This window comes from Anabrus simplex, chromosome 2 (genome assembly GCF_040414725.1).
Source record: "Anabrus simplex isolate iqAnaSimp1 chromosome 2, ASM4041472v1, whole genome shotgun sequence".
Classification (NCBI taxonomy): domain Eukaryota; kingdom Metazoa; phylum Arthropoda; class Insecta; order Orthoptera; family Tettigoniidae; genus Anabrus; species Anabrus simplex.
Genome location: NC_090266.1, coordinates 513,454,556 through 513,472,478, shown reverse-complemented (window position 1 = coordinate 513,472,478; position 17,923 = coordinate 513,454,556).

Sequence of the window (17,923 nt, the reverse complement as noted above, 5' to 3'; positions counted from 1 at the left end):
TGTTTGTAATCACCTTTAAAAATAAATAAACACGCACTTTGGGGGGAAAATAAACTTGGGGGTGGGGGTGATCAAAGACTTGAATTTTGTTTACAAGGATACATATATCTCAAAAACTTAAGATGTTACAGTCGTAATAATTGGTATTTGGAAGCTCCTTTATAAATAAAGAAACACGTAATTTTTCTTTTCGGAAAATTAATTTAAGGGGGAGGGTGAACGGAATGAAAGTATTGTTTTATGGGGTTACTTATATCTCGAAAATTGAAGGTTACAGACGTTAAAAACTGGTGTTTGGAATCTCCTTTCAAAATAAAGAAACACGCATTCGGGGAGAGGGGAGTGAAACGACTTAACGGGGAAGGGGTGGGGTGAAAAAGGAGTTGAATTCTTTTTATATTTTAAAAACTGAAGATCTTAAAGACATGCAAATTTGTCATTGGAATATTCTTTCGAAGTAAAGAAACACGTATTCTTTTGTTTTCGGAAAATCCAATCAAGGGGGGTTGAACGAATTGAAAAATTAGTTCAATTCTTTGTATGTGTGTACTTATATATCAAAAACTAAAGATGTTACGGACGTGAAAATTGGTATTTGAAACCTCCTTTAAAAATAAAGGGACAGTTCTTCGTCTTCGAAAAGTCCACTTAAGAAGAGTGAAGGAATTGAAAAATTAGTTGGATTATTTGTATGAGGATACTAATATCTAAAAAAGTGTAAATACGTTACAGATGTGAAAATTGATATTTGGAATCTTCTTTAAATATAAAGAAACACGTATTTTTCGTTTTCGGAAAATCGACTTAAGAGGTGGGCGGGGAGGGGGATAAAGTAAAGAAGGATTTGAATTCTGTTAATGAGGATACATATACCACAAAACATGCAGATGTTTCAGACGTGAAAGTTGATATTCTGAATCATCTTTAAAAATAAAGAAACGCGTAATGTTTTTGTTTTCGGAAAGTCCACTTAAGGGGGAGGGGGTGAACCCTTGACTTACCATTCCATCGTTGGTCGGCCACAGCTGCTGCAGTAGAGCAATATTGAACTCTTAAATCTTGGGGTCGTTGCGGGAATAATTCGGTCACGATCTTAACCAAACGATGGGGTTCAGAAGAGAGCCTAACTACTTGAAATGAGGAGCAAATATGTGCTTACTAACTTTTATTGAATCAATTAACTGCACAAAAAATGTTATTTATATAAATCCTTGATCAAAAAAATATTAAATGTTTCAAACGCAGTCACATTGCATGGCGTTATTTTTATTGATTACAATATCGAAGAATTTTCTTCCGAGAAAGTAGAAATCTCACAGATTAGTGGAAAGCGAAAATGAAAAAGTGAAAATAAAACCTGAAAATCGGGCACTTATTGATCCAAACGATAACTGAGAATTAATCCAAACGATCCGTGGAAAATCTGACCTTCAACAAGTGGAATGCCAGATTTACTCTTAATTAAGGTTATCCACCAGTCGAATACCCTTTCGGATACGGAAACACCCGCCGAATGGACCCTTAATCGAACTAAATTGACTATCAGTTACTTTGTATAGGTTGCGAGATATTATTGGAAAGCATGATGTTCACTGCAAGTTAACAGCAGCATTCACAATTTAAAACAAAATTCCACCATGTATTGTCATTTCATGACGCCCTTAAGTTATACAATAATCCCGATGCTAAAACGTGAATCACCCAAACAGCTGTTCAGAAGGAACCAACAACAACACGATCCGAGAGGACCTTACGTTACGTCGTTCTGAAGGAACAAAACTGCGAAATGCAGGAAACACTTATTCATCACGCATTTCTAAGGAATGCCAAACACTGAAGTTAATTAAAAAGTGGTAAATCACTTGAAAAATATTATTATAAAACCAACTTTCAGGTTATAAATGGTTACGTTACGCTTAATAAAATTACAAGTCCACATGGTAAAATAAAATGAAAACCTAAGAATTCTTTCCTTTAAAACAATGACTACCATCACAGATCCATTTACATATTGTTTGTCCCAACACACTACCTACACGTTATCAATTGACCACACTCAATTACGTATAACAATGAAAGAACGACAAAAATTGAAAATAAAATATATTACCGGCTGACGAATCGAACCCGCATTCGTAACTCAAGTCTCACACCAATACGTTGAGTGTCAACACGCACACTATCAAAGCAAAACGGACGTCAGAACGACAAAACAATTAAGTCCGTAAAATAAAATACTGAAGTTCATTGAACTCAAACACGCATGGCGAACTGCAGTAAATATTCAATCACCATTAACTCAGTACCCAATATTGGACAACCTTCACATGCCATTAGTGGTTCCATAATCTTAGGTAAACACCTTCAGCCGGTGAGAGTTGCGCGCAAGCATGAAATCAATATTACTTAGCTAACACTCTTCGCATTGCATACACTACTGCAGACACTACCATCGCTCAAGTCACTTCGCAAAATCATCTAATTTAAGACTTGAGTATATATAGCTGACATCCCAGACCTATCGTCACCGGGCGAGTTGGCCGTGCGCGTAGAGGCGCGCGGCTGTGAGCTTGCATCCGGGAGATAGTAGGTTCGAATCCCACTATCGGCAGCCCTGAAAATGGTTTTCCGTGGTTTCCCATTTTCATACCAGGCAAATGCTGGGGCTGTACCTTAATTAAGGCCACGGCCGCTTCCTTCCAACTCCTAGGCCTTTCCTATCCCATCGTCGCCATAAGACCTATCTGTGTCGGCGCGACGTAAAGCCCCTAGCAAATAAAAGGACCTATCGTCGGGCCTACCTAATGTCTGCACACCCTAACATTAACCCCTATGTACACACACACCTTCCTAAACCTATCGTTGAGCGTGAACTAGGACGTCTCATCATCAATATACTCCTAGGATAACATGTGACGTCCTAAATCTATTGTCGAGCGGAAACTGGGTCGTACTGTATACGCTTCCTCTAGCATATCAGGCGAGATCGTAACTTCAAACACACTCTTAGATATTTCAGCTGTAAACCTTGTCGAAATTAATATCACATAATGAAACGAATCTTGCCACAGAATGATCGCAAGTCGGGAAATGCAACTAAGTCCCTATCTTGTTACTAAAACGTGAAATTGAAAATAAATAACGCGTGGTAAGCAATCCACAACTCAAACACGATCTCGGCATGCGCAATGAAGTTTGGAAAAATAATAGTGACTTCCAACACACGTCTGACATTACGTGAATATCGCCAAAATAATAATCATCACCACCGCAAAAATCTACACTGTAACTCCAGGGTGAGGTCCTTAAATCGCCTACAATCTTATAATTCCAAATATCCATATCCATGACTATCCATTGAAGTGAAATTCAATGAATCTACACAGCCAAACTATCGCTTTAAAACGTCCAATATCTCATCCCACAATGTTTCTGATTTAATGATAAATTATCGTCTCGTAATTTATGAAATTTACTGATTGGAAACTTGTCATTATAGTCAAATAACACCAACCGTGTATTCAGAATGCTCTTCTACCCTTGAGGTCATATTACTATATTATTCATTATACTGACTTTACGTAAACTAGTCACTTGGATTTTAACAACCACGAGCTACAAACTTCACCAGAAATTGTTTTTCACTTGGGATCTTAACTTGAAATCTTAATACTCATCTCGAACCAACCTCTCCTGGTCTCACTTTTCGGATTGTTAGCGGAATATACTACAGCCTGCCACATAAATATCATATTTAATATACAGCCTGCCTCAAAAATTCTTCGCCATCAGCAAATATAGCCTGTCTCAAACATTCATACTCATCGCCTTCTCACGGCGGTATCGCGAAATACAGGCTTCCTTTGCCTTCAACATCTATACAACTCTTATCTCAACATATATAAATTCTTCGCCATCAATCCCTTTTCTTATATTTCAAGACCTTTCAAACCTCAATCCTCTCGTGACAAACAACTTTTATAAAAATCCTTTTTTATTTCTACTAAAACTTTCGGACCTCAGGAATACAACAACACACCGTGATTTTCCATATCACTGACATACACGATGTCCCAAAATTTTACTTCCCATGAATAAAACATAACTTTAGCGGATTTCACTGGAATTTTCTAGACACACGCAAACCTTATTGAACATACCTGTTAAATGCACTTTTAACATAGAAAAATTTTATCCCGCGGTTAACTTTATTATTATTATTATTATTATTATTATTATTATTATTATTATTATTATTATTATTATTATTTCGACAAAAATTTTCGGAATTCATACGATATTCGAAATTAAGACATTTACCACGACTACATGATCGTTATCACCTTCCTAATTTTACTCAATTTGGACAATATCTCAAATAATATTAACACAATATTTAAACTTCGCATTTTATAGTTTCTTGACGTGAAATTTACAGCACTGAAGAGTTTTACACGACTACCAGAAATGTAATACATTCGCCTGATCATTATTAAATATCAACCCGACACACGCCTTGAAAATTGGTTGGGACAAACAATATTCTAACTACAACATTAATACAAATATATTTGCAGACCTGTAATCGTAGACATCATCCTGAATTCTGGCTGCATCTAGCCAGCAGACTTTATGCCTAACCTGCCATGGTTATTTTTTACATCATCTTCTTATAGATATATAGCTTAAATTACACAACAATTTACACTCGGGGTCGATTGACACCACAAACAACGCACTTTCAACACGTTTAACAGGCGACGAGCACTCTTCTCAAATGGCAACGGCCACTGTTTTCTCAAGATTCTGCACCCTCTCACCCTACTAAGGGCCAGGTATTCCAAACAGATAAGAAACCAGACCTCGCAGCCAACTTCCAGACTTCTCTTTAACAAATATTAGACGCACACACTGAATACAGAGAGAAACTCAACTACTTATTTACCCAAATCTCTAAACTTTCAAAGTTTCCATCAGCGGCGGCTCAGAAAATCATCTTCTACTTTAACATTATATTTGAACCATAGACACGAATATGAAACGAGTTACTTGGAGAACAAATCTCCGCACTTTCCTGCTGACGAGTGACGTGAGCTTCGCCGTTCCGACAGACAGATAGAATGTGTAAAATAGACGGAGGAAGATTTCTTTTATACCCTCTGAGAGGACGCTACCCACACCATGAAGCTTGGTTGTGCAATATCCTAATTCCACATCCATTCGACCAATTTTCATGAAATTTGTTCCATAACTTCGGACAGACTTACGATTCATTACGGTGTTAATTTCATATTTTTCCCATACTCGCACCAGGCGAAATGAATTATTTCTTGAATGAATGAATGAATGAATGAATGAACTGATCTGCATTTAGGGCAGTCTCCCAGGTGGCAGATTCCCTATCTGTTGCTTTCCTAGCCTTTTCCTAAATGATTTCAAAGACATTGGAAATTTATTGAACGTCTCCCTTGGTAAGTTATTCCAATCCCTAACTCCCCTTCCTATAAATGAATATTTGCCCCAGTTTGTCCTCTTGAACTCCAACCGGGCGTTTCGCGGCATTTTCTTCATCCATCGGCCTTGGCACGTGTCGCTAGTTTGGGAGCCGGACGCAAATTCTTCTCTAGGCTTAACTGCATTTATTTTTACCCTAGGGGTTCTATCTTCACATATGGTTTAAGAATAATTTAGATTCTTTATTCCTGGATTTACCATGTCGCCAAAATCTCTCGTTATGAAGAATTTCTTGAATTTGATAAATTGTTCAATATTCGAAGTCCACCGAAATGTTCCGGTATTTTCACGAGCTTGCGGCTTGCTCGACACGGGGATCTCGTTCCCACGAGACAGCCAGACTCTTGAAATAAAAACATGGCTGCTCTCGAAAAGTAGTTTGTAGCTGAAATAAATATTGGGAATTTAAAAAAAAATTATCATCGTAGAATTATGCGTTCAGGAGGGGGGGGGGGGAAGTAAAGGAGTTGAATTCTGTTGATGAGAATACTTATATCTCCAAAACCGAAGAGGTTACAGACGTGAAAACTGGTATTTGGAATCTCCTTTAAAAACAAGGAAACGTGTATTTTTTCGGAAAATGCACTGAAGGGGCTAAAAAATTGAAAAAGCGGGCGAATTTTTAAAATTAGTATATCAACAGTATATGTTCAGCCACCGTGGCTCAAGCGGCAGTGCGCCGGCCTCTGAGCGCTGGGTTCCGTGGTTCAGATCCCAGTCACCCCAAGTGAGATTTGTGCTGGACAAAGCGGAGGCAGGCAGGTTTTTCTCCGGATACTCCAGTTTTCCCTGTCATCTTTCATTCCAGCAACACTCTCCAATATCGTTTCATCTGTCATTCATTAATCATTGCCCCAGAGGAGTGCGACAGGCTTCGGCAGCCAGCACAATTCCTATCCTCGCCGCTAGATGGGGGCTTCATTCATTCCATTCCTGACCCGGTTGAATGACTGGAAACAGGCTGTAGATTTTAATTTTCATTTTCATCTACAGTATATGTCAAAAACTTAACATGTTACAGACATGAAACTTGGTACGTCCTTTAAAAATACAGGAGCATGTATATTTTTGTTTTCGGAAAAGGCACTTAACGGGGGTGAAAAGAAGTGAAAAAGAGTTGAAAATATTTTTATGAGCGTACTTATAACTCAAAAACTGAAGATGTTACAGTCGTGAAAATTGGTATTTGGAATCTCCTTTAAAAATAAAGAAACATGTACTTTTTGTTTTCGGAAAATCCACTTAGGTGGGGGTGGGGGTGCGGATGGGGGAAAAGACTGATAAAGGGGTTGAATTATTTTTATGGGGATACTTATACCTGAAAATTGAAGATGTTACAGACGTGACGTGGAAATGGGTATTTGAAATCTCCTTTACAAATAAAGACTTTTTTCGACTTGAGAGAAGACTCTCGCATGTACATTTCTATGCCGCATAGCCATTTCAGCCCCATGAAGGCAATACCACAAACGTGGTTTACAAAGAGTTTCTGGGGTAAATATAACTCATAGTTTTTTGTGAGTTTTTATACATGTTCAGATAATGTCTTAGGACAGTGCCGAGGAACAATTTATTACTTTCATCAAACTACTAAATCCATGCGAGCGAAGCTGCGGGTAACTGCTAGTCTAATATATATATGACAGAAACTCGCTAAATTCTTTGAAGAATTTTCCTTGATATTCTTCTTCTTCTTCATCTGTTTACTCTCCATAGTTGGCTTTTCCCTCGGACTCAGCAAGGGATCCCACCTCTACCGCCTCAAGGGCAGTGTCCTGGAGCTTCAGATTCTGGGTCGGGGATACAACTGGGGAGGAGAACCAGTACATCGCCCAGGCGGCCTCACCTGCTATGCTGAAGAGGGGCCTTTTGGGGGATGGGAATATTGGAAGGATTAGACAAGGAAGAGGGAAGGAAGCGGCCGTGGCCTTAAGTTAGGTACCATCCCGGCATTTGCCAGGAGGAGAAGTGGGAAACCACGGAAAACCACCTCCAGGATGACTGAGGAGGGAATCCAACGCCCCTCTACTCAGTTGACCTCACAAGGCTGAGTGGACCCCGTTCCAGCCCTCGTGTCACTTTTCAAATTTCGTAGCAGAGCCGGGAATCGAACCCGGGCCTCCGGGGGTGGCAGTTAATCACACTAACTACTACACCACAGAGGCGGACCTTCATATTATTTATGTATGAAAATGTTTCATATTGAATGCTTAGTGCAATTTTGGTAAGTCATATAACAATGAGAACTCTGAATGCTTTAATATTCATAGAAATGTATAGAACTATAAAAGTTTGATTTGTTGAAGGGAATATGTAGCGTCTATATATGGGTCTCCCTTCTAGCTTTAGTTCAAAATGTAAACTGGTTGTTTTTGCTTTGTGGTATGGTATGATTTAAAAAAAAAAGAATCCCCCCCGACTTTAGGGAATCCTGATCCCTCTGATGGTTGACAGCGGAGATGATCGTCATGGTAAAAATAGGTGGGAACGACGGCAGGAGGGCACTCTCAATGAGGAGATAAAATACTAACAATGTTAGACATGAACCCTTTGAATGAAGCTGTGAGGCGAATGGACAAGGATAGGTTACTTAAGAGAACAAGGAACTCGGCCATGGAGGGTAAGGGAAGCAGAAGGAGACTAAGACGACGGTGGTTGTACTCAGTTGTTAATGATTAAAAGAAAACAGGTATGAAACAAAAGGAGCCCACAAAGTGAATTGCAAATAGAGGATTATAGAGATGTATAGCTGGTTCACACTGGCTAGCAGATTGACCGCTGAAAGGCATAACGGTCTTTTATATCCTCCTTGCTGACTCAGCCAGTTCTACTTTCAATTTTCCATGAAATGAAATGGCGTATGGCTTTTAGTGCCGGGAGTGTCCGAGGACATGTTCGGCTCGCCAGATGCAGGTCTTTTGATTTGACACCCGTAGGTGACCTGCGCGTCGTGATGAGGATGAAATGATGATGAAGACGACACATACACCCAGCCCCCGTGCCAGCGAAATTAACCAATTAAGGTTAAAATTCCCGACCCTGCCGGGAATCGAACCCGGGACCCCTGTGACCAAAGGCCAGCACGCTAACCATTTAGCCATGGAGCCGGACCATTCTTCCATAAAACTTACTCATGTTGATAGCTCACCATCGAATTCCATCTCGTTCGCCAATTTGTTTACAAGGAGTCTCTGGAAGTGGGACTCCATTACTCCCATAAATCCGAAGCTTGCTTAAAAAACAGATGTTGTTATTCTCTGTAGCAACATAATATGCCGGATGCATCACTTACTCGTAATCGGCCTATCTACAACAATAGATGTACGATACTACGTAGAAATGTATATTATTACGTACTGCTACTAATAATAAAAATATGTCGCGATATCGTGGGCGTTCAATAAATTGTGTTATCAGTCAAACGCGGTAGAAAACCCCTGCACTAGGCGAATGCTGGGTCTGTACCTTAATTCAGGACACAGTCGCTTACTTCCCAGCCCTAGCCCTGTCTTATCCCATCGTCGCCATAAAGCCTGTATCTGAGTCCGTGCGACGTAAACCAATAGGAAAAAAGTCATTGGTACGTAGTAAGTTCAGGAGGCTGTTCATTTCGCCAGCAAGATGAAACAATAACACGCACACAAAGAAACAGAACGTTTATAAAATGACCATACCGAGTAAGTGGCTGCGTGGTTTGGGTCAAGTAGCTGTTAGCTACTACTACAAGATCGTACTCACTGATGGGTGTTCAATTCCCCCCCACCTCCCGAAATAAAAAATGACTAGACATATTTAAACAGCACATACGGGTTTTTGGAAATTCAACTCACTAATCAACATTATTATGAAATTACGACTTTGGAAAATTAAACAATTTAAGTTAATCTATAAAACTGCGCCGACTTAAAAAGTTTCTCTGGGAATATAGTTAATAAATTTACTGAAAAATCAATTAATTCATTTGATTTAAGTTTCGTGAGATTTGCTTATTTTTAATGTTTTTAGTGAATTTTGCCCTCACGTTCAATTATTTACACTCCAGAACCAAATTATTCTTGTCTAAAATGTTTTGCTTGGGCCTCTTATTAGAATCGTATAAATACGGGAAACAGAAAACATAAAATATATTGTGTTGAAATACCTATAGGCCTAAATTTGAATGGTTATATGCGTAGGAACGTATGATAGTCTTCACTTTTGAGACATTTCTTATCAGTTCATATGGATCATGTTTCTGATATAAGCACCGGGCGAGTTGGCCGTGCGCGTAGAGGCGCGCGGCTGTGAGCTTGCATCCGGGAGATAGTAGGTTCGAATCCCACTATCGGCAGCCCTGAAAATGGTTTTCCGTGGTTTCCCATTTTCACACCAGGCAAATGCTGGGGCTGTACCTTAATTAAGGCCGCGGCCGCTTCCTTCCAACTCCTAAGCCTTTCCTATCCCATCGTCGCCATAAGACCTATCTGTGTCGGTGCGACGTAAAGCCCCTAGCAAAAAAAAAAATTCTGATATAAGCAGTTAACAGATTCTTCTACTTTCCTGGCCTTTTCTCCGTTATCTGGCATTGACTCTAATGTAGATTAAGGTCTATTCAAACATATCCGTGACGTGTCAGTGGAGTGACGTATCAGTTCCGTGACATACGTGACGTCTCAGTGATGGTTATCCACACCTATCAGTACTATTTCAGTTTCAGTTCAGTGATTGCCGAGATGTCAAAGTTTACGGATGTGGAATTGGCGGCTATTGCTATAATTCTAGGTGAAGAGGAACAGCGTCAGTTTAAAAACAGGAAGTGGGTACATGAGGCATGGCAGAATGGAGAACGTGATGGCGAATTCGCTACCCTGTATAAGGAAGTAATTGACGATCAAACTGAATATTTTGAATATTTCATACTGTCTGGAAATTGTTTTAACATATTGCTTAGTAAACTGGAAGTTCAAAACGACAAGACACCCGCTGGAGAAAGACGATAATACCGAGAGAACGGTTAGCAGTTTGTCTGAGATAAGTGAATAATACGGTACAAATATAATGAAACAAATATTTACTTAACCACACACATTGAACTTACTTCGCTCATTTTATATTCACTAGCGCGTACAAACTTCACAGCAGAACACGTCCGTGAAACAGCAAAAATATCGTTGGCGACAATACTCAATATCACGTAACGGATACTGCACTGATACTGACGCAGAAAATACAGCACTGCGCCGGACATGTGTGGACATGACAGTCAGATTCAAAGAAACGATACGAATCATCACTGACACTGATGCAATTTCACGGAACTGACACGTCACGGCACTGACACGTCTCGGATATGTGTGAATAGACCTTAAGCCCTGTTTTACGGATACCAGATGCCCTTCCTGAAGCTAACCCTATGCGGGGGAATTTATTTACTGTTGCATGTTTCTGTGGAGGTCAGTAGTGTGATATGTTGTGTGTAGGGGAAAGTGTTACAATTTGCTTTACGACGCAATGACCCACATAGGTCTTATGGCGATGATGGGACAGGAAAGGCCTATTTGTGGGAAGGAAGCGGCCGTGGCCTTAATTAAGGTACAGCCCCAATGGGAAACCACGGAAAACAATATTCAGGGCTGCAGACAGTGGGATTCGAAACCACTGTCTCCCGAATGCAAGCTCACGGCTGCGCGCCAACTCGCAGTGTTCAAAAACAATTCTGTATGTGCAAATTTTAAATGAATGAAATTCACGTATAATATACAAACAAGAACGAGCTATTAAATATGGCACAAGGGTGGCATAATTTTTAATACATTATATTTACATTACATTACATTATCATTATAGACTATTATGTCTTTCAGCGTTCAGTCTGCAAGCCTCTGTGAATTTACTAAACGTCGCCACAATCCTCGATTTGCAACTAGTGTTGTGGCCTCATTTAGTTCTATACCTCTTATCTTTAAATCGTTAGAAACCGAGTCTAACCATCGTCGTCTTGGTCTACCTCTACTTCTCTTACCCTCTTACACAGTTGCTCTTAGGCATTCCCTTGCTGTTTCTACTACAGCATCCCTGTATGCCACCCATTCACTTTCTATATCCTGAACCTGCTTACTGTCTACTGTTCGAAACTTCTCACTAATCATATCCATGTACTTCTGTCTAATTTCCTCGTCCTGGAGATTTTCTACCCTTATTCGTTTGCAGACAGATTTCACTTTCTCTACCCTAGGCCTAGAGATACTTAGCTCACTACAGATCAGATAGTGGACTGTATAATCGAAAAATCCCCGGAAAACTCGTACATTCCTAACAGATTTCCTGAATTCGAAGTCGGGTTAAGATATAGTCTATTATGGATCTGGTACCCCTAGCCTCCCATGTATAGCGGTGAATAGCTTATGCTTGAAGAATGTATTCGTAACCGCTAATCCCATACTAGCACACAAGTCCAGCAAACGCTTCCAATTCCCATTAGCTTCCATATCTTCCCCACATTTACCAATCACCCTTTCGTATCCTTCAGTTCTATTCCCAACTCTCGCATTGAAATCGCCCGTTAGCACTATTCTATCCTTGCTGTTGACCCTGACCACGATGTCACTCAATTCTTCATAAAACTAGTCAACTTCCTCCTCATCTGCACCCTCACATGGTGAATACACGGAGACAATTCTAGTCTTAATTCCTCCAACTGACTAATCTACCCACATCATTCGCTCATTTACGTGCCTAACAGAAACTATGTTGCGTGCAATGGTAATCCTGATAAAGAGCCCTACCCCAGACTCTGCCCTTCCCTTTCTAACACCCGTCAAGTACACTTTATAATCTCCTATCTCTTCCTCGTTATCTCCCGTTACCCGAATATCACTTACTCCTAGCACATCCAGATGCATCCTCTTTGGTTTTAGTAAATATACAGAAATGTTTTCATGTTATCGAGCCGCAGTAAGATTGTTTTTGTCCGCGTGTAGTGGTTAGCGTGATTAGCTGCCACCCCCGGAGGCCCGGTTTCGATTCCCAGCTCTGCCACGAAATTTGAAAAGTGGTACAAAGGCTGGAACGGGGTCCACTCAGCATCGGGAGGTCGACTGAGTAGAGGGGTGTTCGATTCTCACCTCAGCCATCCCCGAATTGGATTTCCGTGGTTTCCCACTTCTCCTTCAAGCAAATGCCGGAATGATATCTAACTTAAGGCCACAGCTGCTTCCTTCCCTGCTCCTTGCCTGTCCCTTCCAATCTTCCCATCCCACCACAAGGCCCCTGTTCAACATAGTAAGTGAGGCCACCTGGGCGAGGTACTGGTCCTCTTCCCCAATTTCATCCCCGATCCAAAGTATCACGCTCCAGGACACTGCCCTCGAGGCGGTGGAAGTGGGATCCCTCGCGAGTCCGAGGGAAAAACCAACCCTGGAGGGTAAACAGATTAAGAAGAAGAAGGTTGTTTGCGATAATAAAACCGAATAAATCATAATTTAACTACCGGTTCTACTGTATAACGAGCCATCGGAGACCACGGGTCCCTTGTAGGCCTACCAATATACACAGAAGGTTTCCCTGAACAATTTCCGAAAGTTTGTCGATGGAATACGGCTTCATCCTGTATATGTGCCTTCAGGTCTGATAATATTGTATCTGGTCTTGAATGATCCTTTTCATGGAAACGATCTATTTGTTACCATACTTACTGTATATACAAGTATCGATAGTTCAGAAGGAGACTTAGCCCGAGAACGACTCCCTTTTCAGATACATGCACACATATACCATTATCTTTATGCCATTACCGGTATGTTTTCCTTTTTGTTCAAATTATTGCACTATTCGATGCGTCGTAAAATAAATAGTTTCAATTAAATCTTAAAAATACGTCACACTCTTCATTACTATTCATTTAACATACCCAGTCCCTGAACCATAGGAACTAATCAATGAAGGTTAAAATATTCCTCCCAGCCGAGAAGCGAACCCGGAGGCCCTTGGACGAAAGGCCACCACGCTACCCATTTAGCCATGCCTAAGTAATGTGCAGAAAGTACCAGTATGTAAGATGACTGCGAGTAGATCATAAAGATGTGGACGTATCGTCATTAGTTGATCAGCAGGCGAAGTAGAGTCCAGGTACAACACACCGTATGAGCTCAGTAGTAATTTCGTGTGGCTATTTCTAGCCGAAGAGCCTCCGTGGCTCAGACGGCAGCGCGTCGGCCTCTCACCGCTGGATACCGTGGTTCAAATCCCGGTCGCTCCATGTGAGATTTGTGCTGGACAAAGCAGGTTTTTCTCCGGGTACTCCGGTTTTCCCTGTCGTCTTTCATTTCAGCAAACACTCTCCATTCTCATTTCATAGCATTTATCATCATCATCATCTGTTTACCCTCCAGGTTCGGTTTTTCCCTCGGACTTCGCGAGGGATCCCACCTCTACCGCCTCAAGGGCAGTGTCCTGGAGCTTCAGACTCTTGGTCGGGGGATACAACTGGGGAGTATGACCAGTACCTCGCCCAGGCGGCCTCACCTGCTATGCTGAACAGGGGCCTTGTGGAGGGATGGGAAGATTGGAAGGGATAGGCAAAGAAGAGGGAAGGAAGCGGCCGTGGCCTTAAGTTAGGTACCATCCCGGCATTCGCCTGGAGGAGAAGTGGGAAACCACGGAAAACCTCTTCCAGGATGGCTGAGATGGGAATCGAACCCACCTCTACTCAGTTGACCTCCCGAGGCTGAGTGGACCCCGTTCCAGCCCTCGTACCACTTTTCAAATTTCGTAGCAGAGCCGGGAATAGAACCCGGGCCTCCGGGGGTGGCAGCTAATCACGCTAACCACTACACCACAGAGGCGGCCATAGCATCTATTACTCATTAATAAATCACTTTGGGAGTGGCGACCCCATCGTACTAACAGCCTATATCTGCTTCATTCATTCCATCCCTGACCCGGTCAATGACTGGAAAACAGGTTGGAGGTTTTCATTTTCATTTCTAGCCGAGTGCAGCCCTTGTAAGGCAGACCCTCCGATGAGGGTGGGCGGCATCTGCCATGTGCAGGCAACTGCGTGTTATTGTGGTGGAGGATAGTGTTATGTGTGGTGTGTGAGTTGCAGGGATGTTGGGGTCAGCACAATCCCGGGACCCTCTGAACCGAAGGCCAGTATGCTGACCATTCAGCCAACGAGTCGGGCACCGCATGAGCATGATGTCTCGATTCAAACTTCGAGATAGCATTACGACTTATGGACTGCATCACTTGCTCGAAATGCAGCGACAGCTCCCGATAAGTTTCCCAGCACTGCCTCGAGACAAAGGGCTCATGCGCCTGACGTCATTATACGACATCGCGATAGCATTATGAGGCACGTACTGCATCGCTTGCTCAGAATGCATCGAAAGCTTTGCATCACGCGACCTATCACTAGTAGTTCGAAAAAGAATCGCTGTGCACGCGCTAGGAGCTAATAATACACGATAGTAACATATCTGTGGTGTATAAGAAACCGTGTGTATTTATTGTATGTAATAAAACGTAAAAGGCAGTAATAGTGTACACCATTCAGTATGGTTTGTTGTGCCATTGCAGGCTGCACAAATCATAGCAGGCACTATCCCCTAAAGCCCCTGACCTAAATAAATGGTGGCAGTAAGAAGTAATCAGGACATTATTGAAAGCTATTTTTCTCAGCTTCGAGGGCTCGGAAGACTTTGTGACCATCCTCTTCTGAGAGCTGTGACGCAGAAGGTAAAATCATTGCTTCTCAGCCTCAATGCTTCCGAGGCGATAAGAAATTCCAACTGTTCTCCGGAAGATTACGAAACATTACGTCCAAATATTTTATATGTTACTGATGAAGTCGCCGGGGCTGTACCTTAATTAAGGCCACGGCCGCTTCCTTCCAATTCCTAGGCCTTTCCTATCCCATCGTCGCCGTAAGACATATCTGTGTCGGTGCGACGTAAAAAAAAAAAAAAAAAAAAAAGCACTGATGAAGTCAATCAAAACTCGAATATCGTGTGCCAGTCTAAGGCCTATTCTAAGGCCTTTACAGAAGGATGAGCAAGGGTTTGATAAAGCTCTTGAAGAGCTAGTGGAACACCTCGAGGACAGTCGCGAAACCAAGGGTCTTGATGAGCTGCTTGAAGACTTCACTGGCTACATACTGTAGCTTTTAGGGCAAAGAAGAACCTCGAAATAGAAAGCGATTATGGAAAGAAAACAGAAATAAAAGAAAACAGTCCATGAGTCGTAATCCTATCTCGAAGTTTGAATCGAGACATCATGCTCATGCGGTGTCCGACTTTGCAATCATTTAAGAAAAGGCTAGGAAAACAACAGATAGGGAATCTGCCACCTGGGCGACTGCCCTAAATGCAGATCAGTAGTGATTGATATACACATAACAGGTGGAAAATATATTTCAAAGACGTCTAGAGACAGTTTGATGCAGAGAGATGGTACACCACGGTAGTGTCAGATGGAAAAAAAAAGTTCAAATTTTACCACAGAAAAGAAGTGAAAGAGGGTTCTAACATCATCACAAACCTTGCGGATATCCTGAAGAAGAAATTCCTCGAAATTTATGAGTTTGCAAGTTGCTTCGTGAGAAGCCGTTCTCCTATTCGAATGAACGCTTTAAATAAAAGTAAGACATTCAGGAGACCGGGTTTCAGTTAGTACAATACCGATAAAGAAATAAGAAAAGCGAAGAAATTCCACTGATGCTGTAAAGTGTGTTTATAATATTTTTTAAAAAAATACCAGCATTATTCTTTGTGTATAACACACCAGTTAAATTTTTATGAGAGGCACTTTATTATGTTGTATATGTAACCAGCGCTATGAATGTTCATATACAGGCACATATTGACACAGCTTATCTAATGTTAACGTGGAATTTGTCAGTTCCTGGCACTTGGACGAGAACAATTACTGTACTGTTTGTCTTGTGAACAGTTATAGTTTCCTGACATTTGCTGTTTGTGTTATTGACAATGTATATAGTTTCCTAAAATTGTTTGTAACAACGGACATACTTCTTGCAGTCATCAAGCTTTAATGTTCGAGTCTGTAACAATTAGAGCCCTATTGTTATTGTTATCGTAATTGTTGAGAACATGAAAATATGGAATGGCCATTTCAGTCTTAGCATTGTTACAACCTTTTATTCTCTTTCTTTCTTAATCTGCTTACCCTCCAGCGTTGGTTTTTCCCTCGAACTCAGCGAGGGATCCCACCTCTACCGCCTCAAGGGCAGTGTCCTGGAGCGTGAGACACTGGGCCGGGGGTTACGACTGGGGAGGAGGACCAGTACCTCACTCAGGCGGCCTCACCTGCTATGAACAGGGGCCTTGGTGGGGGATGGGAAGACTGGGAGGGATAGACAATGAGGAGGGAAGGAAGCGGCCGTGGCCTTAAGTTAGGTACCATCCCGGCATTTGCCTGGAGGAGAAGTGGGAAACCACGGAAAACCACTTCCAGGATGGCTGAGGTGGGAATCGAACCCACTTCTACTCAGTTGACCTCCCGAGGCTGAATGGACCCCGTTCCAGCTCTCGTACCACTTTTCAAATTTCGTGGCAGAGCCGGGAATCGAACCCGGACCTCCGGGGGTGGCAGATAATCACGCTAACCACTACACCACAGAGGCGGACTACAACCTTTTATACAGTTCGAAATACTTCAGAAACGCTGCTTGATTCACACTGTATTTGACCTCTTATTATTACTCTAATGCAGGGCCTCTCAAACTCCCAAAATCTCACGCGTGCAAACCGAGGCGCAAGGGCTCTGTACACTGTACATCGGTCCGAATCGGTTCAACTCGGCTTGACTCGGATGGTGTTGTGTGCTGAGAGCGTCGAAGCGTTCGGTTTATCAGTGAAATAGATAATCGCAAGACAACAACCTAATGCAAACTCTTCCGAAGGATGCAAACACTTCCGAAAGTATATTTCAATCGAACTGGGAACTTCCGTATTTTTTTTCTCAGTCGTGACGATAAAGCCAAATGCTTAATCTGTGGGACAATAATTACGTGATAATCAAAAATATCTAGTTTTTAATACAAAGGCTTTGCTCGAATTTTACGAAAATTTGTCGAAGAAAGATTTTCCTAAGCTGCATCGAGAATCAGCTAAGTTTATTTGTACGTTTGATTCCACATGCATATTCCAGTTTTCTTTTATTTCTGCTTTGACCTGAACGAAAACTAGATTGCGTGCGAATATTTCCGATCGTAATTTAAAGAACGCTCTCAGAATTGCTGTCAGCCGATGCTTTTTTCCAGATATTATGGTATAATTGCAAAGAAAAAGGAAAAGAAGAGCTAGAGAAGATAAATTGTCTGCTCAAACCCTATTGAAGGACGAGTTTTTAACACCAGTAATATTGTCCCATACAAGTGAGTGTCTCCGCTCACCGCACATAAACATTT